Here is a 6,846-nt window from a genome sequence, read left to right on the forward strand (position 1 = left end):
CACTGGCACGTTGTTTGTTGTTTGGATTACGTCTTGCTAGTGATGATGCGCTGATTAGCCTGAGTGTTCGTAACTAGTTGGACCTAATGTTGTTATAGTAGCCCGGAGCACTTTCCCTCACCACAGTAGCGATATGCAGTAGTTTAGTTTCTTTTTTCAAAGGGCTGATATTTTAGAAAACAGTTTTTGTTGCAGAATTCAGTTATTAAAAGCAGTAAGGTGATGGCCTGGTAAAGCTGTAAAAGCCAAGGTCATGGCTCTTGAGAAGCCACATGTAAGTAACTTATGCAAGGAGGACTAGTGGAACTCATGCAATGTGTATTTTCAGCTCTTCTGTTCGTCAGTGCAGGGAAACGACAGGAGGACATTTTGGTCCACATCTACCCTCATATTTCCATTTCTAGGGCATTTACAATAGCATGAGTGATCATTGACTTAACAGGAACATAAAAACCAGCATATTATGAGATGTTTACCAAAAAAAAAAAAAAAAAAAAGAAAAAAAAAAGAAAAGAAAAAAAAATCAAGCAGTGCCTGTTTCAGCTCAAAGTCTCAGTGGACTTTTCATTGTAAGTATGAAAACATGGACTTTTCTTTAGGCAATACAAAAAATACAAATTAAAAACTCTGAATCTATGGGATGCCTCTTCCCATGTTTTAATCCCCCCAAATGTTTCTGCTTATTTTATTTTTTCTTATCATGGCTCAATTTTGGATAATTCTGTCAAATAGGCAGTGTGTTTCTCTAGACTACACTTAGTACTATAATAGATGACAAAAATGTCAGGTGAAAAAAAAAGATTGCCAGCTCCACAGCAGTTGTTTTAATTTTTTCTTTTGCTTTTTGAGGGGGGTGGGGGTCTTGTGGCACTTTTATGCCCATTGCATATTCAGTGGTATTGTGGTAGGTGGGTTTATAACATGAAAACAACACTAACACCAACAAATGTTATAAAGTCATAAGAGTTTTTAGTAGTGATTGTGGAAACACAGCATTGTATGCAAATATTAATGTATGTTCTGAATGTACATTATAGAATCACTTTATCAAATTTTTGTGCTTTTACTCACAGTTTAAAAAAAAACAGGTGTCCTTCAAAAAGCTGTATAGTGAAGGCCCTATTTTATTTTCTTCTGTTGATTTCAAGCTTTTCCGTTTTCACAGCTATAAACAGTAGGCACTGCCTTGCCTTCGAGCAGGTTGCAGTTCTTGCAGGGGCTAAAAATGCCACAAGATTACAAATGAGTGTAAATAACGCTTGACTTTTTTGTGATTGTTACTGTTATATCCAGCCTTATACTGCTAGCAGCTGTTTTTACTGCAGTCAATTACTGGAAGTGGATATATTTCCTATGCAAAACTGTTTAAACAATAAAATGAGCTATACTACAAAGCAGCTGTTGTTTGAACTCATTGCTTTTTTCATTGCTGAGCTTTTCTTGCAGAAGTAATGTATCAACGACCAGACATGAATCTAGAGTATTGTTTGTAGGTGAAATAAAATGTCCCATATTGCTTCAAGTGGGAAATATTATCACACTGAAAGTTTACAATCTCCCCCAATCTGAATCAAACATAGCCAAAACATCAAACGACAGGAGTGGGAGCCTCAGCCAAATCTTGGTATGTTGGGCAAAGACTATAGCAGGGGTACCCAACCCTGTTCCTGGAGATCTACTATCCTGCAGAGTTTAGTTCCAACCCTGATCAACCCTGTCTGTAATTATCAAGTGCTACTTCAGATCCTAATTAGTTGGTTCAGTTGAGTTTGATCAGGGTTGGAGCTGAATTCTGCAGGAAGGTAGATCTCCAGGAACAGGATTGGGCACCCCTGGACTATAGTATATGGGAGGAGGGGGTCCTTTTTACACAACCAGAGTCATGTTTTGAAGATGTGCATAGAAAAGCTGGACTGATTATACCCACAAAAACAGCAAATAGTCACCACTGGGTCCACTAGTTAAGCCATAAGCACAGAGTACACTTTGTGTCATAGCACAGCATTTCTAATGCTGTAGTTCACTGAGGCCTGAGAAAAAGACAGTTGTTTAGGCCTTTGTGGATGCCATGCTGGAAGAACATGAAAGCCATGGTCCTGCAGTCTGCTTATCAATTAGGTCAAAACCAGCACCTGGCAGTGGGCACAAACATAGTTTGTTTGGCTGCAAAGCAAAAACAATGTGGTGCTGTGCTGATATAAAATTACCCCAATGCATAATGGTTATCATTACACCATTTATCAAAATTGGCCAGTTAAGTAAACATCTGGCTTCAATAGTGCGGCTGAAGTCTGTAGGGTTTTGGCTTTCAGAGTGTCCCACATATTTTCCAAGGCTTTTTTTTTTTTTTATCAAGGCCTGCTGTTGGTGATTTGATGACGTTGATGACCGATAATCTTTGGTGGGGCATAGGCACAGCAGAATTCTGGGTGATTAGGTTTGTTTTCAGAAAGAGGGTCATGGCCATGAAGACATCCAGAGACATTCTTTCTGTGTACGACCACCCCATCCCCCCGTAAGAATGCATTAAATTGATCAAAAAAAGACTTTTACATTGTTATAAAAAATTATATTTCAAAATAAATAAATGCTGTTCTTTTGAGAATCCTGATAATTCTGAAATAATAAAATGCTCCAGGCCTTCCATAAAATATTATGCAGAACAACTTTTTAATAATAAGGAATGTTACTTAAACACCAAATCAGCATGTCCTAAAGAATCATTTAACATTGAAGACTGGAGTAAGGCCAGCTTTGCCTTTACAAGAATAAATTACATTTTAAAATGCATTCCAATGTAAATAATATTTGATTTAATGTGTAATAATATTTCACAATATTACTTGTTTTATTGTATTTTTGCTTAAATAAATCTTAACGTTTGAAAACGTTTTTCATTTTAAATGCTGTATTTGAATAAGGCACTATGTATGAATAACTTCATGGAAAGGTAGTGTAAAGTTAATCACAGTCCTTTTGAAATTATGAAAAGAAAGGAAGAAAAAATAATATAGATAGATATTTTAGTAATTAATGTGCTGAATAACTTGTCTGTTTTGTGAGGGGTCCACTGTAGATGGGAGCGTGGGATTTTATCATGTCTCCGCATTAGCGGGATGTGTGTGTACAGAAACAGGTGTTCAGCATTAAAGTGTTTGTGTGTGTACAGGGGGGTGGGGTGAGAAGGGGACTTTGATACAAAGAGAAAACACAACGTCCTTGTCTTGAGAAGTGGCATGCAGTGAGTTGTAGTGGTGGGGTGGGCTCTCGGGAGGGGTGGGTGACTGAATGGTCCTCTCCTCCCCTGTGAAACACTCAGGATTAGCTCCTTCACTTTCCCACAGACCGACCCCACTAAACACACACATACACGCACCCCTCCCACTCAGGGAATTTGCATATGCCACAGACAAGGGAGGCAACAAACAAACTTCATATTGAGCCGTGACTGGCTGTTCAATAGATCTCATCCACTCCCACAGCATCATTCTCACACAGCCTTGGGCTTCTCCTGCAACAAGCAGGGATGCTTTGTTGGGAAGGGGATTTCTATATGGTGTGTGTCTGCTTGAGGTGTAGCATAGCGAGCTATGTGCAGATGAAAGACAGCAGATGCTGACACGGAAAGATGTGTGCATCCCCACGATGATCACTGTATCATCTACTGCAGGAATGTGGACCGGCTCTCTGTACTGCAGTGGCCGCAGCGACAAGAAAAAAAGATATTGTCAAATTATAATTTCATTCAAATTGTCCCTCCCCCCTTAAAACGTCCATCCACAACTCTTTAGTAACTTACAAAACAGAGAAAGTCCACTTTACTGTAACATTACATTGAAGCACTGCTGCAGCTGCCAAGTTTCTATCAAGGCCTTGATCTATGATTCCTAAGACATTCTGCAGCCTCAGTTTAGAACATTTAGCTGTTAGCGGAGCAAAGAGATGGCAAGGGTATTGCTCTTTATACCAATGGCTAGATTCACTTATGTAGCTGTCATGAGACGCTGTAAATATACAAGGGGTCTTATGCTTTCTCTGAAAGATTTCATCTGAGAATGGAAAATAATTCCCATTCAAAACTGATAAATATCACCATCAAAAGGTCTGAAAGAAGGAGAGTAAATTGAGGTAAATTAAATAGATTTTGAAATTTTCTATCATCTACAACATTTACAACATCATCTCCAGTGAAACACTAAAAGATTAATACATCTGTTAGGAGCAGTTTCCAAATGCACACCTTGTTTGTCTCTATCAGACTATTAAACTACAAACAAATTACAAATTATATCATCAACTATAACCCTCCATTCTTACAAAAACCCAGAGACATTGCTTTTAGGTGAAACAGATGGATTGAAGAAAACTGCCAAATGGTTGGCACTGAAACTTAAACTAAGGACTTATTATGTGTTTATATTGTTGTACCAGTCTGACTTCATTTTAATGTGTCGTAGTTACAGTGTAATTACACAAATAAGTACCAAGTAAGATTAAGTAACAACAACATGTGCTTAGGGTTAGGGTTTGGTTTAGTGTTTGCACCTTGTAATTATTGTACTAAATACATGTGACATGTGATAGAGACATAATAGATTGCAATGATGAGTAAATGATGACATTGGCGAACTATCCCTTTAATAAAGAACATTAATTTAATAAAGAGCATTAATTCAATAATAAATTAAAAACACAATGGTGCAGTTTGCAGTTCTACAGCACAAGTTCACTGTCCCATCTACTTACTGCTTCGCAATTCACAAAAACCCATGGCATGCCAGATTTACAGTCGCAAATCAGAGCGGCCATCTAAGCCCATAAATCACATTCCAAATGGACCCTGACTGGGCTCATTGTGATGACAAGGAAGGGGAAAGCAGGCAGCTGGGGTGTGCTTGGAAATGGCTGTGGATTAGGTTACCGGTGTGGAGTCAGGGTGATGTCTTAAGTAAGGAGCTGACGGGACTTACGGTCTTTATGTCTTAGCGCAAAAGGATTAGGACTCCTTGCCAAAGAGGAATTTTGAATTTCAATGCAAATTAAGCTTCTTACCATAATATAATATTGAATATATAATGTATAATGATTACATTACAAAAACAGAAACATAAGTTTCAGACTAAACTGTACCTCTCTTCTTCAGGGAAACATAAATATTCTGTCATCATTTACTAACTCTCATGACAAAAAAGAGAGTTTTTTTTTTTTTTTTTAGAAAATGGCTTGGTTTAATGTTCTTTGTATGGACAAAAACAGGTCTTCCAAAAAAATAGGATAGGTTGTAACAACGCAACTCTGTATTTGACATTAATTCACATAATCTGTGATTCACCTTCTATATTTACTTCTTTCTCAGCTTGTGGAAAAGCTGCTATGATGATTTTCTCATCAACACCTGCTTTTGGTGTTCATCAGAGTATCACAAAGATACTAAACATGTTTTAGTACTTCAATAGTTTGGTATATTAACATTATATCAGTTAATTAAATAAGTTTTTTCAAGTTTTTTTTTTTTACATTGTATAGTGGATGTACCAGTTTGTCTTGAAGGTGGTAGACAAACTCTTAGCCCCCTTTTCCTAACACAATATCTTTATCTACTTCAGACATTACTAATCCACCTCAGATATGGGGCAGTTGGGCTGAAATTATTTTCTTAAGTCATTATAATGGAATCACAACACAATAAGACAGAACAAGACAGTTCCCTTTCGAAGGGAACTCTCACTGCGTCCTCTAGAGGGCGCTATGGGGAACGCTGCAGCGTGACTCGTGTCTGAAGAATACATAGAAAAACTACATGAAATGGCCGGCGACAGCGTATGACGTCACCGCGGCGCGCACGTCGCTGCCGCTGCGTCACTACCGGGCGACCATAACATAAAAGAGGTGCCCGTGCAACACAATACATCTTCGCTGTCTTCAGCTATCTCTTTGTCTAGGAGTGCATCTATTCTCTCATCGGAGACCTGTGTGTGACGTGTGTGGTAATTTGATACCCACACTTTCACACTACCCGAACTATGAGGGGATAAGGCAAGTAATATTAGCTCTTGAGAGAGTAGAATGCAGTCGGTGCATTCATTGCTTGGTTTTACGAGAGGCACGCTCTCATACCCACTTGCACGACTCTCAGCTATGTGAGTGTGGTAAATTTCAGCACATTCAGCTCCCGAGGGAACTAATGGGATTATGGCGAAAACGCATTCGCAAAGGAGGGAGGTGAGTTTCTCTGTTCCTCATTTTACATGATTGTGTCTGCCTCTCGCGGCATTAACAAACGCATTCGCGGCGTCACCAGCGGCTCCTTGCTTGTCTTATTCCTGAGGGAATTTGGCGCCTAGGCGGAGTTATGTTTAGCTCCCGCGGGAGCCGAATATGTGCTGTGCGTCGCGATTGTGGAGTTAATTTACCGCCAAAAAAAAAAAAAAAAAATGGGGGATTTCCTGAGACTAGTTCAGCCATGATTATGGCAGAACAGTCTTACTAAATGCAGCTGTCTGAGGCTAGCTGTGTGTTAATGCTCCCCCCTTTAGGGTATTGGAAGCTTTCAGTCAGTTTTTCACCTTGGTTGGTCCTTCCCACACACAGATACCTGAGGATGTCTGTGTGTTGGTTTTCTGAATGCTACCCTTTGGGGGCTGTTTTCAAAAGGACTAACCAGAGGTCTTTCACTGATCTGTTAGTTTTCCAGGCTCATTGGCCTTTCTGGATTTATGTGGCTATGGATTAGGTAGATCACTGCCTTTAAGTCCTTCATTCCATGAAGGCCCAGGCCAGATTTTAACTCCTTAAACAGGGTTTGTTTAAGTTAGAGTTAAATGCAGGTCACTTTGGGTGAGTACG

This window comes from Garra rufa, chromosome 3 (genome assembly GCF_049309525.1).
Source record: "Garra rufa chromosome 3, GarRuf1.0, whole genome shotgun sequence".
Classification (NCBI taxonomy): domain Eukaryota; kingdom Metazoa; phylum Chordata; class Actinopteri; order Cypriniformes; family Cyprinidae; genus Garra; species Garra rufa.